This window comes from Balaenoptera physalus (assembly GCF_965194825.1).
Source record: "Balaenoptera physalus genome assembly, chromosome: 13".
Classification (NCBI taxonomy): domain Eukaryota; kingdom Metazoa; phylum Chordata; class Mammalia; order Artiodactyla; family Balaenopteridae; genus Balaenoptera; species Balaenoptera physalus.
In genome coordinates, this window is record NC_138892.1 from 24,191,780 (window position 1) to 24,213,169 (window position 21,390).

The 21,390-nt window shown below is 36.4% G+C and overlaps 1 long non-coding RNA gene across 1 annotated transcript in view; it reads right to left on the reverse strand.

Moving 5' to 3' along the window:
- Positions 1–21,390, reverse strand: part of LOC309640628 — a 933,213-nt gene that overhangs the window by 889,019 nt on the left and 22,804 nt on the right. The gene's annotated exons all lie outside the window — the stretch shown is intronic.

Below are 21,390 nucleotides of genomic sequence, written 5' to 3' on the forward strand. Positions count from 1 at the left end.
GATGTTTGACATGATAGGAATCACGATACAACTATGACAGTGAAAAGGAATACTTTGCTCAGAATCAATACATTTAAAGGAAGTGGTGGGAGTAGAACGCAGTGTGCCAGAAAAGAGGGTGTGCCCATAGAGAGCTGCCTGGAGCTGCAGATCAAAAGAGCCTGGATAAAAATGAAAGAGAAAAGGAACAGGAAGACTAATGCCATTGGGGTGTCCTTTCTTCTTACTACAGAAGAAAGACATGACAACGCTGAGTAACTCCAATGATCTCCGCTTGTTCATAAAGTCCCCTTCTCTGCCAATGGAACAACCTGATACCTCCTAGTCAATCCCTTCAACAATTTTACCTCAGATGATGGAATAAGCAATGCATCGGGCAAAGTCCCTGAACTTCACTCTGACCAATGAGGAAACACTGAATTCTTTTAAAACAAAAATGTGTTGAGATGTTATTATGTGCTTTGCTGGAAACCAGAAGTGGACCCTAAGGACCAAAGATAATATTTCTTGGGGTTAAAATGATGGTAGCCTAGGAAGAACATCCCTATTTCCTGTGGTTTGTAGTAGCCACAGAAAGGAAATATGTACTCTATTATGTAGATTTCAGAAAGTTTCAAGGAAATATAGATGGGATTCTGTGTGTACCAGGAGGAATACAGAGGGAAGAGGTCTCAAGGGTGATGGGAAATGCTTAGAAACCCAACTCTGGCAACAAAAAAAAAAAAAAAAAAAAAAAAGAAGAAGGAAAATGTGAAGAAAGCAGTATTGCTTGACAATATTCACTTTGAAAGTGCTTGACTGAATAAAGTCATATATAAAATATAGAAAGAAAAGCATATATCCAAGGATGGAAAGCACAGGAGGGCAAAGATATATAAGATGCTGTCAGAAAGAAAAAGGCCAGACTGAGTTGAGGTGTGTGAAAAGTGTAAAAAAAATGAAACAAGCATTTTAACTTGTTTAACCAGCTTTTCTAGAAAAACAGGAAAGAGATCAACTCACTACTTGGGGCAAATGGAGTCATTCATTCATGCAGTTATCCAACAAGCTTTTACAGAGTCCCCACTGTGTAGTAGGTATTGTACAAGCATGAAGTTGGAAAGCACACACCTTACCCTCAAATAAAATCAACAACAACGAATTTAAAAGTAAAAGTTACTAATAAATGAGTGCTTACCATGAGACAGGCACTTTTTAAAGCAGTTTCAATGCATTAGCTATTGAATCCTATTAGCAACTCTATGGAGAGATACTAATATTATTTCCATTCTATAGATGAGGGTTTCTGATATAGAGAAAGGTTAACTAAATTGTTCAAAATCACACAATTTATACAGAAGGGCCAAGGTTTAAATCCAAGAGATCAGTCTGTAAAATTCATAAATCTCTTATCAGAAACCCCTGGAGCCAGACATGTTTTAGAATTCAGAATTTTGGGGGGGACTTCAGAAATATGAAATAATATATATACTTTTATTTCAAAAAATCCCCAGTATAGTCTGAGGCAGTGGTTATGTTACCTTTATTAATAGTGTTGTAGTGAAACATATTTGTTTAATACTAAATGGGATAACAAATAAAGACTGTAAACTCCATCCCTCAGTTCAGGTTAAGATTTGTGGTCAAATGTGTTGTAGTATAAGTTGAGAGAGATAGAGAGAGAGAAAGGAAGAAAGAAAGAAAAGAGAGAAAGAAAGGAAGGAAGAAAGAAAGGAAGAAAGGAAGGAAGGAAGGGAAGAAGGAAGAAAGGAAGGAAGGAAGAAAGGGGAAGGAAGGAGAAAACTTGGTTTTCAGTTCTTTCTTAATTTAGGGATCATGGATAAGGAACCATGGACCTGTATTCTATATAAATTGCAGAGGGATAAAACAAGGGTGAAATTCAAGATAGTTAACAACAGTATAGCTGGGGCACTGGCCAATGAGAATGAAAGAATGAAAACTTGCATTGGGGTGAGATCCTAAAGACCCTTCCATGTCAAGAATTAACTTCTTAGTTGTTATATTTTAAGGAAGTCCAAAGAATACCAGAGATGGGTCATGGGGCTGCCAAGGAGACCATGAATGGGAACACTGGGTGGAAAGGTAACCTTGAGGTAACAACTTTTTAAAACAAACAAGAGGAAAGATTTCAATATATTACCACCAGTACCTTGGAGAGAGACCATTACATTATATCATTTCAGCGTTGGCTGCTATAAATTCGTACACAGAGTGGTACAACAAAGAGGAGGAACATGTAATATATGGGAGTGATTATAGGGGGCAGGAAGGGGGTCAGAGAATATTTTCTTTATTACATTTATACTTTAAGAATGATAGAAATGAGATTGAGATCTTATACGTACTGGGTACTATTCTAATACTTTATATACACTAACTCCTTTAATCTTCGCAACAGAAGGATAAGGGGGTGCTCTATAAGGGGATGTTACTTTTATCCCCAGTTCACAGATGAGGAAACTGAGGCACAGAGCAGTTAAAAACTTTTTGCAGGCTAAATGGTCACTAGGTGTTGGGGCCTGGATTTGAACCTAGGTAGTCTGTCTCCTGAGTCCATGTACAAAAACACACCATACATACCATTTTGTACGTGCAGCTTGACACATCACTCCCTCACGTGGGACCAAGGATCTGAGCCCAGGAGCAGATTACATTCATTTTTATATCCCCTGCACAGCACACCAGGTCATAGTAGGTGCACAATAAATAGTTGTTATTGCTGCTCTTATATGAGATAATGCTGGAAAGATTCTAAACAGTTAGGAGAAGTGAAGAAGAGGATTCTAGACAGAGAACGCAGTGTGAGCAAAGGTAGGGAAACCTTTGGCAGCAACTCCTTTTGTGATTCTGTCTTCATTACCAAAGGAAATAATCCTCAAGATGAAAGGGATAACACTAACATGGGCTGCAAACTCGAAACATTCCATGGACCCGTCCTGCTGCATAAATGCGTGAAAACGCTAGGCTAGAATAGAAAGCTTATTGAGGACCGGGTGGACCGGAGAGTGGATCTCCTACCCAAATTCAAACTCAGACTTTTGGAGGCACTAGTTTTGGTGACGAACAGGTAGGACCATTTTGGGTCCTCTTAGTGTAAATAGATGAATGGGTAAAAGTCCAGATTATGGAACATGGGTAAATGGTGTACTCATACCCAAGAGAAAGGAGAAAAGTTACATTTCTGAGCCTATAAATCAATGAGACTGACATCAACCTCTGGAGAAAATGCTAGTAGAGATAATTGAATGGATACACTATGCGCAATTAGCAAAGGAAACAGAACTAATTGGAAGGCCCCCTGGATTCTTTAAGAAATGAGTTATCTGGAACAAAATATATTTCCTTCTTTGATAAGAGCTTCCAGACTAGCAGATCATTCCATTAAAATCTCTTGCAGACAAGATGGAGAACCCTGAGACAGATCTGTAGCTAACAAACCTTGGCCTCTGTCCTCGGCCCTGGAGACAGTCTATAAGGGGTATTATGTTGAAGTCAAGGGATCCAGCCTATGAGGGGACCATGAGCAGTGGGGGCTCATCCAGAGGTCACAGCCAGGTTGGTAAAATAACTTGAAACCACATCAGTATGTAGAGTAATAAGGATATCTGGCCTAGAAAAGTCAAGAGTGGAGAGGGGGTACAAAATGCTATCCTTGAAAGCTTTAAGGTGTGTTATATGAGAGAAGAATAAGGTGTATACAAACATATTATAGGCTCCCTTATGGGACAATGGTATCCCAGTTGTTGGATCCCCATGGCTGTTGGGAAAATATCTTTCTAGTAAGTCAGGCAGACTCAGAATTTTATTCCTTTACTGAGAGCCTACTTCAGGTCTAGGACTTTATTAAAAAGAAAATTGAGAACTGAAAGAGGTTAGGTGATTTTGACCAATGCCATATAGTGGTAGGAGAAAACCCAAGAGTCTGAGTTTCTAGTTCCATGATTTTTCCACAGCAACATGGCACCTGGAAGCTAATTCAGCTCTTTCTTCATGGTTCTGGGAACTAGAGGAAGATAGTGTTAATTATCCCACTAAATTCTATTGCCTTTCCCCAAGGCTGTAGGGTTCTAAGTAGAAAAAGCCAGGATCTGCAGGTCTGAAACAAGATTTCACCCTGAAGTGGTATATTCTTTAAGTGTCATGCAGCAATGTCCTCCTTCTGAAGAATTTAATCTGCTTCATGAGGCAGACTGCATTTGACTTGCTGGTTTGTACTAAAAATCTGTTATTTTCTGGTTGATAGTCAAATCTATTAAACTGACAGAACTTTAAACCTTGTATGCAAATATTCTCCATCAACACATTAACAAAAGTTTGGTGTGCTGGTGAGCAGCAATTTTGAATCACAAGAGCATGTGCATTTTCCTGTCATTTACAGCAGGGACCACCATAGGGGTCATTTTATAAACCACTTAAGTACTCGGTACAAAAAAAATTCTCAGTACATGTTCCATGGCAGGTAACACTGACATGAAATATTTCCCTAAGAGATCTCAAATAGCCTGCCTCTGTAGGATGACAAGCAAAACTTCACCCATGCTGACTTAAGCTGAGCAGCTCCACTAATTTTAAAACAGGAAGTGAAATTAAGATTTAGCACACACCTTTCATATGCCAGGGGCTGTCATACCATCTACTCCTCACAGCTATCTGTAATGTATTTTATTATTAAATACATATTTATCTGCATATTAAGGTACCAAGAAAATATTTCAGGTAGTCTATTAAATAGGTACTAATATTTCAAAGTTTCAGATAAAGACGCCAAGGTTCTAAGTGTAAGTAGTCTGCCCAAGGTGTTAGCTTATAAGTGGAGGGGGCCAGGAACTGAACATAGATATGGCAAAGCTCTGTGTGCTCTTTCTGCTCTACAGGTATCATATGGATCAAAAGTGGTAACTTCTATATGATATAAAAAATCATATTTAAGGAAAATAGACTTGAAAGTTGAAATGCTTTTATGTTATTTTTGGTCTATATAAAATCCATGTATTTTCAAGACATGATTTTTTTAATCATTCTATCTTGAAGCCAAGTCAATGAGAAAACTAGTCTTGATATACAAGCAAGGTTTGACACTGGGTCTAACACTTGTCTTTTTCTGTGGCCAGGTATGGTTCAGAATGGACTTTGGGAAGGAAGTGTAGAAACCAGAGTTCTCACCACTGTTCCAGCACGTATGCTCTCCGGGGAGCAGTTTCTTCATATGTAAAATGAGAAGCATTGAACAGATCATTCCTACAGCCCCTTCTGTAATTCTTAATTTCTTCACTTTCTTCTCTCAAAATTCAAAGTAGTGCTGGACGGGAGAATATCCAGCAGGCACTACAAAGTGGAATAAATATGAGAAATTCAAAATCAAAACCTGAAGCAAACTTCTCATTAGCTTCCAGAAGACAAAGGCTTAGATTACAATACATTTTTAAAAAATGTATTTCCCCCCTGCTACCTCAGGCTTTCTGATTTAGTATAGGATCAAGGGTAAGAATAAGAAATGTGTGAGAAAATTTGATCGGCTTGTAATTCTAATCCAATTATAAGCAGTAAATGCCAAATATATCTTCTAAAATCCCATCATTAGATTCCTTGCTCATTTTTATAAGCTTAAGAGTTTAGATAGCTTTGATGCAAATTCTAGACTCCTGGGTACCTTTCATATTCAACCAACATAAGAAGTAAATATGCAAAACTTTACAAGATCAAAAACTCTTCCTCAAGGACACAATTAAATTCATTTATTTTCATCATTTTTCTTCTTTTTTCCTTTGCTTTACTTCATAATTTCTAAAATGATCTTCATTTGCAGTAAGATAACACAGATGCCTGACACAAAATTAGCAATCAATAAATGCTAAGCATCATTATTAATTCTTTCAACAAATATTTATAAAGTGCCTACTGTGTGATAGGCACTGGGATGAGCACTGGGAATAAAATACTGTGCAAAAACAGCCATGTTATGGACCTTATAGCTAGTGGAGGAGACATTAAAATTGCAGAGGAAAGGGATAGATTCTGTGAGAAGATGCAACAGGACAGCTAGTCAAGGAGGCTAGAGAAAGCCCCTTTGAAGAGGAGACTTTTGAGCTGAGATCTGAAGATGAGTGTTAGTTAAATAAGCAAAGGTAAGGGGCAAGTTTCTGCACTCAGAGGAAAAAGCAAGTGCAAAGGCCCTGGAGTAGGAAAGTACATGCCAAGCATGAGAGAAGTAAAGATTTTCTGCTCCAGAAAAACCAACTTAGAGGCGTGATGTAAGCTGGAGCTGGAGATGTAGGTAAGAGCCAAACCACAGAAACGTTGGTTGACTATGTTTAGGAGTTCTGATTTTTATTCTAAAAGGAATGGGAAACTATTCAAGAGCTTTAAAAAATAGGGTGGGTAGGAGAAGGAAAGTGATAGATTGTCCTTTCTGAATTCATTATTATAATTTTGATATAATTTCTGAGAATTCCTTTAAGGTGTTTTCCTTTTATTTCCAATTCATATAATTTAGGGGGTGGGTTTCTATTACAGTCTCTCCAATTAGAAATGACTCCCTAAATAAAATTAATCATTATGGTGGGCTTGGATTTAATTTCATCCATTGATGGTGCTGATCTAACCATATGCTCATATTTTGCAGCCATAAGCACTCTTTGACTAACAGACTCAGAAACCAGGTAGGGTATCAAACGTCAACAGTTCTAAGGCACTATATTTCTAGTTATATTATTACTTTTACTGAAAAAAGAAAAACACAATTTAAAATCAGGCGTTTAATCCTCTAGATCTTAGGGACCATTAGTTCCTACTTTCCTTTTAATATAAAGGCTAAAATATAAATTTTATAAGATAAATCTGGTTTTATTTATTTAATCATTATTAAAAATAATCACAAATAATGTATTGATCATTAAAATTTGTTGAAAGAAAAGGGATCAGAATAACTGTTTGGTATACAAAAACATTGTTGTCAACCTGGGTTATGTGAGATATGATTTTTTTCTGACCAAAATGAAAAGGCATGGCTAAAATACTTTAAACAAGTGTTGAGGTTAAACTACTGAAATATAAATATTTCTGGCTCTAATATGGTGGTATGAAGTTAGTATTTTCCCTTTATCCTGTTGGAAATTCTCCTCCCTCAAAGAAATTAGGTGAATGTGAATAAGAAATTTAAGTTCTATATCTGATGAAATTAGGATACAGTTGAAACCTTACATCAGAAAATGGATGAATGGCTGCCAACAGCAGTATAGATCATATGGAGGTATATGCAGAAGAATGAAGAGGTGAGGTCCCTCAGCTGCAGAGATCAGAAAGAGCTATTAAATTATTCTTTCTCAAACATAAGTTAAAAATCTAAATATCTGCTCTACTACGGTAAGAGTGATATGAACCAGCTAGAGACAGGAATTTCCCCAGATCTGACTTTGTTCTGAAAAACAAAAGAACCCCAGCCAAAGAAGAATAATATGGAAAAGTCAAATTTTGCAGAAAGCAGAATGTGGCAGTGAGGAGAAAAGAGTTTGCATCATGAACCACCCCACAGTTGCTCTTTCTATTAACTGGGGAGACTTAAAGGCTAAACAAAGTCTCACATTCACCTGGGTCAAAAAGAAAATTCCTACTCAACTAAAGCATGATCTTGGGTCTTCCCTATTCACACACAGAAAACTCTTGCAAATGGTGGGTTCAGAAAAAAACTTTTTTACTTCAAGGTGAACAATCAAAAAGGACAGATAAGGATAACATATAGAGATACTACAATAAAAAACTGAGAAAAGTAATCACTAATAATAGTGATAGATGAAGAGCGCTCACCAAAAAATTTTTGAAAAAAGGTTTCAGTGGAGTAGATGAAAACTTTGACAAATATTTAAACCAAATAAATGCTACTTCTACTATTAATATGACAATTGCTTCTAAGAAGCAAGAACACAACCTAGAATAGAGGACCCCAGGGAAGAGATGGTTAGGAAACTGGAGATGAAATATGAGCCCCCAGAGATCTGCAAAAAAAAAGTGAAAGAAAAATAAAAGCAAGAAATGAATATGAAATTAGGAGTATAAGAGAGTATAGACACTGCTGAAACACAGTAAGAGATACAAAGAACAGAAATAAGAAAAGTGAGTAAACTCAAATGGAAGGAAGAAAAAAAGAAAGGAAGAGCATGAGGGAGGAAAGGAGAGAGGGAAGGGAAAAAAATAAGGAGGATGCAGAGAAAAAAGGAACTCCAGTTATAGACAGGCAAAAACAATCCAACATACACATAATTGGAGTCTCGGAAAAAGAAAACTGAAGTAATGAAATTGAACAAATGTTAAAATATATAAAGAAAAATTTCTAAAAATTACAAAAGAATTTAATCTTCCTCCTGGAAAGCCACAGTATTCCCCCACACACAAAAAAAATGACTTTGTATGTTTAATACTAAGAAGCTATTAGAATACCAAAACAAAGAATACATAGTTTCTCTGGTGAGTAACTTATAATAATTAAAATTTAAAAATCAGGTTGCCTTAAACTTCTCCAAAGCAACACACAACCTACAAAATCCTGAAGAACAGACAGTGCCACCCTATAATCTAAAGCTAGCCAAAATGCCAGTTAGGCATAAAGATAATCAACAGTTTAAAATATTAAAGCATTCAGAGACTATTTCACATGAGAACTTCATGAAGAATCTACTAGAAAATAAACTTAAGCAAATTCAGAAATAACTGGAAAAAATGATGGCAAAAGACCACTGATTAAAATTGAATCCATTTAACTGCAGAATTAAGATTAAAACAAGTATGAGGATTATGCTTATATAAGAAAATATGGGCTTCCCTGGTGGCGCAGTGGATGAGAATCTGCCTGCTAATGCAGGGGACATGGGTTCGAGCCCTGGTCTGGGAAGATCCCACATGCCGCGGAGCGACTAGGCCCGTGAGCCACAATTACTGAGCCTGCGCATCTGGAGCCTGTGCTCCACAACGAGAGGCTGCGATAATGAGAGGCCCGCGCACTGCGATGAAGAGTGGCCCCCACTTGCCGCAACTAGAGAAAGCCCTCGCACAGAAACGAAGACCCAACACAGCCATAAATAAATAAATAAATAAACCCAAAGTTTAAAAAAAAAAAGAAAATATAGTGATATAAACATGAAAAATTAGAAATGTTATAACTAACAACAGTTTGGAGAATATAGGATAGAAGATCAGTGGTTTGCTCATATTTAATAGCTGGAAGTCAAAGGAAATCAATTAAAGCTGACACGACATGGAAAAGAAGTAAAAGTTTAATGTTAAAAAGGTAGTTATAAAAAGGTAAGTTTATCATCTAAAACTGGGTAGAAAGAGAGAAGGAGGGAAGAGGAGGAAGAAGCATTAGACATTTTCATTGTTACTCGTGGTAGGGAATTAACAGACAGCGCCAAAAGAAATGAGGGCAAAGGAAATTATCAAAAGTTTTATAATGATAAGCAAGTACAAAAAATCCATAAATCTTCAAATTTATCCGAAGAAACATACAAGCACATAAAGCAGTTTAAAAACAAGGTACATGACGAAAGTATTTGAAAGTAATAAAAACAGAAGCTAAACATAAAGTAACAAACCTAACTAAGACCAAATATATCTAATCATACCATTAAATGTTAATGGTCCAATCTCACCTATTAAAAGAAAAAGATGTGTAGATAGTATCGCAGAGAAAACTCCCTTGTGTGCTATGTAAAAGATGGGTAAAGCAAAGAGATTCAGAAGGGTTGAGAACAAAAAGATGGGCAAATGCATAGCAAGTAACTATAAACCAAAAGAAACCAGGGTTGTGATCTTAATCTCGGACAAAGTTTGGTTCAGCACACAAAGTATTAACTAAGACAAATAAAGACACTTTATAATACCAAAGGGTACAATCCACAAAGAAATTCTCAATATCTAGTTACCAAATAATATGTTAACATTCCTAAAACAAAAACTACGAGTGATACAACAAGAAATAGAGCCACATTAGCAGTTACTTCACTTTAGTCCATTACATATCAAAAGTACAAACATTATACATGAAAATATAGGAGGCCTAAAAAAATTAACATGGTGGTTCTAATGGATACATATCAAGCCCTATTAACCTGAAAACAGAATATCTCTATTGTTAGATACTGAATGGTCATTAGAAAAGGACATATTTTAGGCCACAAAGTAAGTATCAAATAACTCCAAGTATTAGTAGCACTGAAAATATCACTTGATCCCAATCAGAAAACAAAAATCACCCATTACCCAAAAATTTAAAAGCTCACTCTCAAACAACTATTAGGTCAAAGAGGATATTCATAAAACAAAATTGCAGAATGTCTGAAAACTGATAATAAAAACTCTACATATAAGAACTGCAGTTAAAGCAGCAATCATCAGTGAAGTCATACTTAAAAACTCATATTAATAAATAAGAAGAATGAATTAGGTATCCAACTCATGAAATTAGAAACAGATTATAAGACAAACATAAGGAATCAGAAGATGAGTATATATTAAAGCAAAAGTTAGTTAATTAGAATATAGAATATATGGAGAACTAACAAATAAATCTAAAAGATGGTCTTTAAAAGTAATGCAACAACAACATGCCCACATATAGCAAAATGGATAAACTATTAACTAATATAATCAAGAAAGGAGGGGATATAAACCCAGAAAAGAAATAATTATAAATACAGAAGAAATTTAAGTAATCATATCAGATGACTTTGATCAACAACTTTTCCAAATTAATTTCAAAAGCTGGTTGAAATGGATAATTTTCTAGGGAAATATAACATTCCCAAGCTGACTTCAGAAGTGAGAGAAAATCTAAACTGATCAATTACTATAGAAGAAATAAAGAAATTTGTGAAATAGTTTCAGCTCCCCACCCCCTCCAAAAAAAAGCCCAAGGCTCAGTTGGTTCACAGGAGAAGTTCTGACAAACTTTCAAAGAACAACTAATTATCATGCTATTTTAAATTGTTTCAGACCATAGAAAAGAGAAGAAAGCTTCCAATTTTTTTCTGGAATAATAAAAACATTTATGCAGAAACCTAAAAACGTTGTTCAGAAAGAAAACTACCAACCAATCAGATTTATGAACATTAATAAACAAATGTCATATAAAACATTATTATGTGGAAACAGTAAGCATGTTAAAAGGAATATTCTATGACCAAGCAGGGTTTATTTCAGGAATGCAAGATTGATTCTTTATTTGGAAATCTATTACTATAATTCATTATATTAGTAAGACAGATCTAAGGAGAAAAATCGTAATTACTACCAAACATACTAAAGTAAGTGCATGATAAAATTCAATATACATTCTTGAGAGACATTCTTAATAAAATAGAAATTATAGAAAAATATATGAGCATAGCCTCCTTGCTTCCATCTTGCCCTTTCCCGCCCTAGTCTGTTCTTTATATGTTGAACACAGGGATGGCTTTTAAATGCTCGTGAAATCACATTATTCCTCTGCTGACGACCCTCTAATGTTTCTTCATTGCATGCAGAGTAAAAACCAAGCCATCACAATTGCTGCAGGCTGTCCACGACTGGCTGCACTGACTCTCAGGCACCATCTTCCATCACTCTCTCTTGCTCACTACTCAATCCATACTGACCTTTCAGTTTTTTTCTTGGACATACCAAGAACACCTCTGCTTTAGGCCCTTTGTATCTGCCACTTCCTCTGCCTGGGAAATTCTTGGTCCACATAACGGCATGGTTCACTCCTCACTGTCTTCAATTCTTTTTTTTTTTTTTCAAATGTCACTCTAGTGAGGATTTTCCTGATCTAAACATTTGAATCCTCAAATGTTTCAATTCTAATAGTTTGAATTCTCAAACTATATCTCCCTTGCTTGCTTTGTTTTTTTCCATAGCATTTATCATCTTCTACCATTCTATATAATTTGCTCCTTTTCTTATGTTTTAATTGTCTGCTCCCATTAGAATGTAACTTTCATAAGGTCAGATATTTTTGCCCAACTTGTTCTCTGTTTTGTTCACGGATGGCCTGGCATATACTAAACACCTACTGCTGAGCAAACAAATTAATGATATAGTATGCAAAAGTGAAAAAGCCCTTTTTGTATAGTTATGGATAAATTTCTAAGATATTTTAAAATGAAAAAAGTAAGAGGCAGTAGAATATGTAAAATATGCTGCTATTTTGTGTAGAAAAAGAAGGAAGAGTTGGGGAGGAGAAAAGTGGGGAGAGCACTACCGGGGAGGGAAGAGATAAAATAGGTCTCTCTTTGTATAGGCGTGAACTATTTCTACAAGTCTATACAAGAAACTGCTAAGATTCGATGCCTTTGGGTAGGACAACTAAGTGGGTGAGGAACAGGGATGGGAGGGATACTGTTCATAATATAACCTTTTGTTTCTTCTAAATGTGACATATGAGACTATGTTGAAAATACCTTTTTCAAACATAAATAAATAAATAATTTAAGTGACCAAACAGACATTGTAGAAAGAGTTTAATGCCAATTAAACACACACACACCCACCCACACACAAGACATACAAAAATATATTAAAATGAATGAAATAACATCTTACCTTTTCCAAATTCTGGAGTAGGAGAAAACTACCCCAGAAGACATTTGTATATTACATAATTTAAGGTAGCTCTAGTGGACTTCGGAGTTTTGGGTTATTTTGTGGTTTTTTGTTGGTTTCATTTTTTATTTCTCTGCTCAGCATCCAGTCCCCTTCTTACAGTTTGCCCTTGATTTTGACTTTGAGGAACCACCTTTCCCAGTTCTTTCACCATGTGCTTCAGATTAAGCCAGTTAGTGCAGTCCTACCTTCCTACCACAGTTACTGGTTCAGATCTAAACTCTTCACCAACTGGGGCTAATCAATGACAACAAGGCTCAACCCCAGAACTTTTGACTGATCTGTTGAGGCACAGACTCTCTTATACTGGTCAGGTGTTGAATGGACATGAAATGGACAGGGGGTCACTATATGGACCTGAGAATATACTCAGTGAAAGCACAATGAGAAACAAATTTTTTTGAGAATATTTGAGACCCAGATCAAACCCTTCCTGAAAGTAGACAGCTCTACTCACGGACTTGTTCATACTGGTCCAACAAATTTCCTTTTTTCTTATGTCAACTTAAGTAAGGTTATATGTCACTCATAACTAAGCAGTTTGGAGAGTAGCTGTTATTCTCCTGACCCATAAACTCTAGACTACTGAATTACTGAAAAGCTAGAAATTTTGCCCAATGTCACAATTTTAGAATTGTTAAAACCAAGGTTTAAATTCAGGATTGTCTGCCTCTAAAGACCTCATTCTTCCCACAACACCTTGATGTTGAGGCCTCAGATACCACTGAGAGAGAGAGAAAGACAAAGAGTGAGAGAGAGACAGACAGACATAAACAGAGAGAGACAGAGACAGAGAAGAGATAATGTTGTTGGACAACAACATCACATATGAGAAAAAAAAGCAATAACTAAAGGGGCAAAAACTCCCTGCACAAAGCTGATACAGCCATTAAATGGAATAGTCACACAATGTCAAAGACCTGAAGGTTATTTCATGCACCCACCAGCACTCTACCTGCTGAATGTATTTAAGCCACCTTTTAGGTTTTCTCTTATAGAATGTGACTAAAGACTTTTGAGTATTGGGGAAAGGGTGAAATTTCACTGACTTTCCTTCACACTTTTCCCTAAGTCCCTGAAGAATAGGAACATAAGAGATAAATTAATGAAATATAGTTAATAATTTAAGTTATGACTTATTCTTTACAGCCAGCATTTCTTTTGACATTTTCTAAAAAGAAAAAAAAATGAACAAAAAACTTGCCCCAGCATTCCAAACTGCAGGTGGCATCACAGGAACTAAAACCAAGAAGAAAGTTCCATTCATCAGCCTCCCGCTGGCCAACAATTTCTTCCGATAGGAGCTTGTGGAAGATCACTGTAAGACACGGTCAACCACTTTTTCATACTGTTTTCCTTGGTGGTAATAAAATTGATTTTCTGAAACATTCTTAGGGTTTTGTACACTATGAAGTGCTAGACAAATGAAGGGGTAATACTAATAACTGCTCTCATTATTAGAAAACGGTGGTTTAGAGCAATGATTCTCAACCATGGGTGACTTTGCCCTCCAGGAGACATTTGGCAATGTCTAGAGACGTTTGTGGTTTTCACAGTTGGGGGTGGGGGGTAGTGGTGGGTTACTGGCATCTAGTGGGTAGAGGCCAAAGATGCTACTAAATATCCTACAAGTGCACAGGACATTCTCCCACAACAAAGAATTTCCCACCCCAAACGTCAATGGTGTTGAGGTTGAGAAACCGATTTAGAGGGAGTGCAGTGTTTGTTTTGTGCAGCCACAGCGATATGACGTCATTTTGTGTGTGTGTGTGTGTGTGTGTGTGTGTGTGTGTGTGTGTGTGTGTGTTGGCAGAGGGGGCGATTTGTAGAGTCAAGATATTCTCTTCCATGCTCTTATAGGCACCCACTGGGCATCCAGCTTTCCGAGGCTGAACCTAGTGTGTCTGAGGTAAGCATTCTGCCAATCAAGTCATCATCACCAATGGCAATTTCAGGCTGCCTTTATGGAAGGAACAGCTGATGTTTATGTAGAAAAGATGGTTTCAGTAGTACATATAAAATTAACCTCAAATCTGAGTGATTAAAGTATCTCCAGGTGGGTCCTTTGGTTGTTGCAGTTCGGGGTCACCTCTTGTCATCACTTTGGAAGTATTGTCACATCTCCAGGATATGCGTTTGTCCCATCTGCAATTTCAGCACCTATTTATCTGACAAGGATGGAAATGACTCTCTCTTTAAGTCTATGTTGCTATGTACTAATTTTCTAAGACTTTCTGTCTTCCCACACATTGTCTCCCCACTCATCATCATTAATAAGTAAATAATCTTCCTAACCACCTGTGGCCACATTTCAACACACCTGAAGAGGCTCTTAGAAAATGCATTTTAAATAAACACATTAGCGAAATACGTACAATCAAATAACATGCTTAAAGGAAACAGAAATCCTAGGTAAAGAGTGGATCTGCTACCAAGAGTGGATCTTCTTTCACAAACCTGAAAGGTCCTTCCAACAGAAGTGGAAGGTGATGACACGGAAACTTCTCGCTGCTGCTGTCCTCCACCGAAACTCCACTGAGAGAGATGGTCATGGCAAAAATAGATTAATGAATAGTGATTCTTTCCTAGTCAAATCTGAATGTTTTGGCATAGTTCTATATTTTAGTGATAAATGTGATTCAGACTTACTATTTTAAAACCAACTATTTAGAAAGTAGAGTAAAGGGAAGTCCCTGGTGGCCCAGTGGTTAGGACTCTGTGCTTTCACTGCTGAGGGCCTGGGTTCAATCCCTGGTCGGGGAACTAAGATTCTGCAAGCCATGCAGCGTGACCAAAAAAAAAAAAAAAAGTAGAGTAAAAAATAAAAACCCCCTTCACCCAGGTCCTGTAGTTTCTTCCTGCTTTAGAGATATAGAGGAAACCACTGTTAACAGTTTTTTGTGAATCCTTCCATATCAATTTTATATTCCTTCATTCAGCAAATATTTATTGAGTACCTACAATGTGTTTGGCTGCTGGGGTTACAAGGGTGAAAAGAAGAGACGTGGTTCCTGCTGTTTGGTACCTTATATTTTAGTGAAGGGAAGAAACAGAGAAAAAAAACAACTTCAGATTAACATGTAAATAAAAGAATTATCAAGTGTGATCAGCCCAAAGAAAGAAATAAACACAGAGCTGGAAAAGAGAATATTGAGGGGTCCTGCCCTAGGCAAAGGGATCAGAAAACGTTCTCAGAAAAACTAAAACTTGAAGGATAAGAAAAGGCAAGCAAAGAATGGGGAGAAAAGTTCTATAACTTGCTTTTTCACTTAATATATAATAGAATTTTGTCCATGCTAATTTGTAAATATTTATTCCCTCTTTTAATCAATAATCACTGAGACCCTACGTGCTAGTCCTGTTCCCTAGAGATAAAATAATGAACAATATCTTTGTTTCCATTGATCTTACAATCTAATGGCAGAGTTTCTATACCTATGATTAATTTTAATTCTGTGGGGTCATACAGTGATATTTATTTAGTTATGCCCCTATGGATGGGCATTTTGGTTCTTTCTAGTTTTTCGCTATTACAATCAATGCTCCTGGAAACATCTTTGTTCATATATGACTGTGCACATTTTTTGTAGGATAATTTCTACGATTGTTTACTATGTGACAGTACAGTTATTAATATGTCATGTACAGAATCCTCACAATCACACTTTAAAGTATGTGAAGTTCTTATCCCCACTTTATCTATGAGGAGACCATAGCACAGCTATGCGGAGAAACTTATTCAAGACTACGTGATGGTAAGTGGCAGAGCCTGGACATTAAGCCAGAGAGTCTGACTCCAGGATCTGCTGTAGCCCCTCCCAGGAAATAGAGCCCTAGATTTTGTTTTTTGGTTATAAAAAACTCATAATATGTGTTTACTTTTTAAAATTTGAGAAATAAAAATTTTAAAAATTTAAATCATTTTTTAGCTTTTTAACAGTAACTTATAAGAAAAACATCATTCATCATCGCATCCATTCAGGAAGTAAAAAGCAACTGAAAGCAATGTCATCATTATTGACTCTACAAAAAGACAGTCCTTTAAAATATTCCTGTCCTGCACCATCTTGACCATTCCCTGGGGAGACACTGGTAGACCAGTTGTACCTGGAACTCCACAAGCTCCCTGCAGTGAATGAGTAGCCAAGGTTCTGAGATTTCTGCTCTCACTACAACTGGCTTTCCAGCTGTTCCACTTTGTACTTCCAGCTGCAACCTTGTTTAACACTCCTCAGGAAGCAAAACAAGCCAACAAGATGGTCCAAAGAATGCTTCCAGGTTATAGGTCAGTGTCCTGAATCCTCAGATTCCAGGGCATCCCCTGGAAGTTCTGGTGCACTGTAGGGCAGCAGCACAGAACAGAGATTAAGGACACAGGCTCCAGAGCCAGATGGCCTAAGTCCAAAGATATATGACCATGGACAAACGATTTAATCTTTCTGGGTGTTGGTTTCTTCATATGTAAAATAGAGAAAACATATTAGAACTTGATCCATATGTTATTAGCAGTAATTGTGAGCAGTATATTTAATATCTTTAAAGCACTTAAGGTAATGTTCTCAGAGTTAGCACTTAATAATGTTATTAGTTATTGTATTATAAAGTCATCTCTAGGTCTAAGATTTCTTCCTTAGTTTCAAGTACTTAGTACTACCAGAAGATAAACATAATGTAAACATAGGGAAAAAAAAAAAACTTGAATGGTCAGTCACCATTGGTTTTCTTTCCCTTTCTCTTTTTCTTTTTTTTAGATCATGCCATGTGGTTTGCAGGATCTTAGTTCCCAGACCAGGGATCGAACCCGGGCTTCGGCAGTGAAAGTGCCGGGTCCTAACCACTGGACCACCAGGGAATTCCCACCATTGGTTTTCTAGAGCTAGCAGAATTAGAATGATATTTTTCTTCTTACTTTTTCTTCCCTGTATTTTCTAAGTTGCCTTTACTGAATATGCGCTACTTCTAAAAAATTAGAATAAAAACATATTTTAAGCCATTTTCCACCAACTCAACTAGAAGAGAGAAAATTGAATGATTAATCCCAGTTTTGAAAAATAGATGCTACAAATGTTATTCATGGTGGATTAGTTCTTAGTTGCTTAACCTCTCTTGACTGTTAGCTATTACCACCGTGATTGCAATCACCAACATCATCGTCCTCATCACCTAGTAGTGATACCTTAAATAAGTTAATCAAATCATTTGGACACTAAGTTCCCTCATCTGTCAGATAGGGTTAGTAACATCTGCTCCACCAATCCCAACACTTCACAGGAAGATAAAATAATACAAAATTTTAAAATGAATTAATGAGATTGACATTGAGACATACATTAGGAAATCATTTACATAATTGACTCTCATAGTTATACATACTATTGTTTTATTCTGACAAGGTAATTGAGAGCTCTTATTACCCCACTTGAGGAATAAGGAAATGGAGGCATAGAGCATTTACAGTGGCTTCTCAACTCACACACTGGATAGTAGTAGAGACTGAACTAAAAACTCAGTGTCCTGATGTCTGATCAGTTCTGTGGCCTCTCTGTTCAATATTTATCTGCCTTAATCCAGAGAAGCCCTCTTCTGGCAACTGACAGCTTCTATACCTCTAATGATTGCAATCCTACTCCAAAGCAAGTCTTAGAACGTGGAGGAATTTTTTAGAACCATTCAATGACCTTTTCAGTCCAACAATGCTAAAAGACACACTGGAAAGGTTTAGAAAGCATGGTGAGAAAAAGGCATTTCCTACCACTGTTTATTGTCTCCCCCAATACTTCTACTCAGCTATCCTTGAAAAATTAAGGTTCTAAATGTTATGGGGAAAGGTTTCCAATAGTGTTAGGCTGAAATGTAAAATAGGATATAAAGCTGAAGATAGATACATAAATAGATAGATAGACATAGAGTGCAATCTTAATATTGCATCTTTTAAAACGATTGAAAAAAGATCCCCCAAATGTTATAGTTAGTTGACATTTCACTAGTTATCATCTCTAAAAGTGAGAGTATAAGTGATTTTTTTTTTTATTATTCTCGAAGGTATTTTTCAAATTTTCTACAACAAGCAGACATTACTCTTATGATTACAAAGAGTAAAAGATGCATGGATAGTAGTACAAGTTACGGATGTCTGCCCTATAAATATGGGGCAGTGGCTGGGGTTAGGGAAGTAAGCACAGGTCTTCCTCCAACTCAAGGCCTAGCCCCTGATGGTTAACCCAGTCAGTTTAACCCATAGTTAAACCTATGGTTTTACCCACATCCCTGGCTACTTATCAAATAAACCCAGCCCTGTGCAATTCGACCTGTGGCATGATTCTGGCCAGAGGTATTGGTCTAATTTAAACATGACCGGCACGTGGGGCTTCTGAGAAAGAAGGTGATCTGTTCATCTGAGAAAGCCAGAATTTTCTCTTTTGATCTGGTTGGTAGGATATGTAGATGTAAAGCCTAAAACTGCCAAGGCAGAATGGGAGAATCAGCCTCAAAATGAAGCTGACAACAAGTAAAGGTGGGAAAGAAACAAAAACAAACAAATGACATCCATGAACAGCTGAATCAAACCAACCCTGAAGCCTGGCTTACCTTTAGACAGTCCAGTTACAGAAGCCAACAGATCTCTTTCATCGTGAAAGCCAGTTTACCTTTTCTATTACTTATGCAATAGAGTCAGATGTGTGGGTATATGCCATACATATGAATTTATATAGAGAGACTCCTCTGCATTAGTACCACAAATTTTTAAGTAAATGGGTTTATTAAGAATAATTTCCCAATTGAATTTTTTCTTCAATATTTTCAATAAATAGGGATTGAATTAGATAATCTCTAGACCTACCTCTCATATCTAAAAACCTATGCTTATCAATTCAAACTACAATGACATGAAATTTTTGAATTTTAGATGTTTCAAACTTAAGCTTCAGGTGTTTTATGAAGCCATTTGATTTATGACAAACTTCTCCAATTTAGAGAAAATTCTGCCAGTTGTAGTTTTATGCATTTTTATAGTCTTCAAAAGTGGAGAGAATAAACTCTAGTAAGATGGATAGAAAATGTAGACAAAGCTCATTAGCCTTGTCAGACATTTGATAAATAATTAGAAACCAACTGCAGTAAGATGTATGCATAAAACCAACCTTTGATCTCTTTGAAAACAACTGTTCCTGCAACAATTTAAAATTGTAATCACATGTTATGTATCTTCAAGTATAGAACACATAAATGTTCTTTCAATTCTGCCTGAGTCTGGATTATTTTCCAACTGATTGTTAGTTAAGAAGCAGATTCTATTCTCCACCACATTTAAATAATGGGATAAATAGTTAGCATATAATTTGGGGACTAATCAGCAAAATGTTTATCATACACTAAAATGTAATCTTTCCCACATTAACTTGTTAGACTGTGGAAAGATTAACTACACCAAAGAAATATACTCATTAGCTTTTAATGATTGTAACAGACAGATACCATAGCTTTAAATTGCTTTTCAAAGTCTGGTTTCTATATTTATAATCAATGTTCTAACTAAACATTCATCATTATGAAGACAAATCCTGTAAGTCATACACATATTTCTGTCTCCCTATGACAGACATTGATTTAGAAAGGAGAGACCAGATCCAACCTCCAGGAAACAGCTGGTCTCCTTAGATAAGGAAATCATTGAACTGGCTTTTAATATTGTAAGAAAAAGGAGAGAGAAAGGAAAAAAGGGAGACAGTAGAAGCAGACAACAAAAATCTGAACTATCTACCAGAGACAACACAATTTACAATTCACAGAACATAATTATATTTCTTGATAGTCAACTTTAAACTATCGGTTATATTTTCCCTGAAATCAAAATTGCCAGCTTCGCCATTGATAGTAAAATAAAATGTTCTGAGAAAATCAGGTGGCGTGAAAGGGTTAAAGGAGAAGAGTTGAAATCCTGGGGGTAATGAAGCTGCAATACCTGATAGGCCACTCTTGAAAGCACAAATAGCAGTGAAAGTTTGAAGAAAGATGAACGCCCAGGGAACTGCTTTATTTCCCTCTTACACTAACAGATCCCTGTTGCACAATGATTTAACCCATACAGATATATGATGTTATCAGAATATACGAGAGTTTCCCAAGGTAATTGATGATGGAGCACGGTTTGCCCAAACTTCACAAGTTTTAGAAATGAAGGTACATTTTATTTTATAGTTGCCAGGAATGTTCCTCTTTAAGAAACAGACACAAATCAGATTCCCCTTTTCCCAGTTTCCTGAGCAAAACTCTCTACTGGAATCTTCATAATGTCAACATTAAAAGAAAAATTAAATTATCTCTTCTATATTTGGAACTAAATGTTGCCTTAAGACATGAAAATGTGTTAAGAAAAGACCATTTCAAGTTGCTTGGCTATGTTTAACCAATAGGTTTCCTCGGTCAAGTTTTTTTTTTTTTTTTAGAATTGGAGCACTTGGAAGGGACTTAATTTTCATTCCCAAATTTATAAAATACTTAAAGGCTCTGAGAATGAAAGTTCCACTGAGTATACGAAAGAAGGTACTTAGAAACTTTAAGGGCTGCTTGCTCTACACAAATTCACAGGTAATGAAGAGAGCAGTCGCTTACATTGCATGCCATGCTGTTCCTTCTCAGCATACATTTGGTTTCCTTACAACTGAAAGGGATTTTAGGTAATGTACTTCTAGGATTATAGGAGCCAATTGCTAATTTTCAATTAACACAAGTCCTGCAGAGAGGAGTTCACCCGGGTGG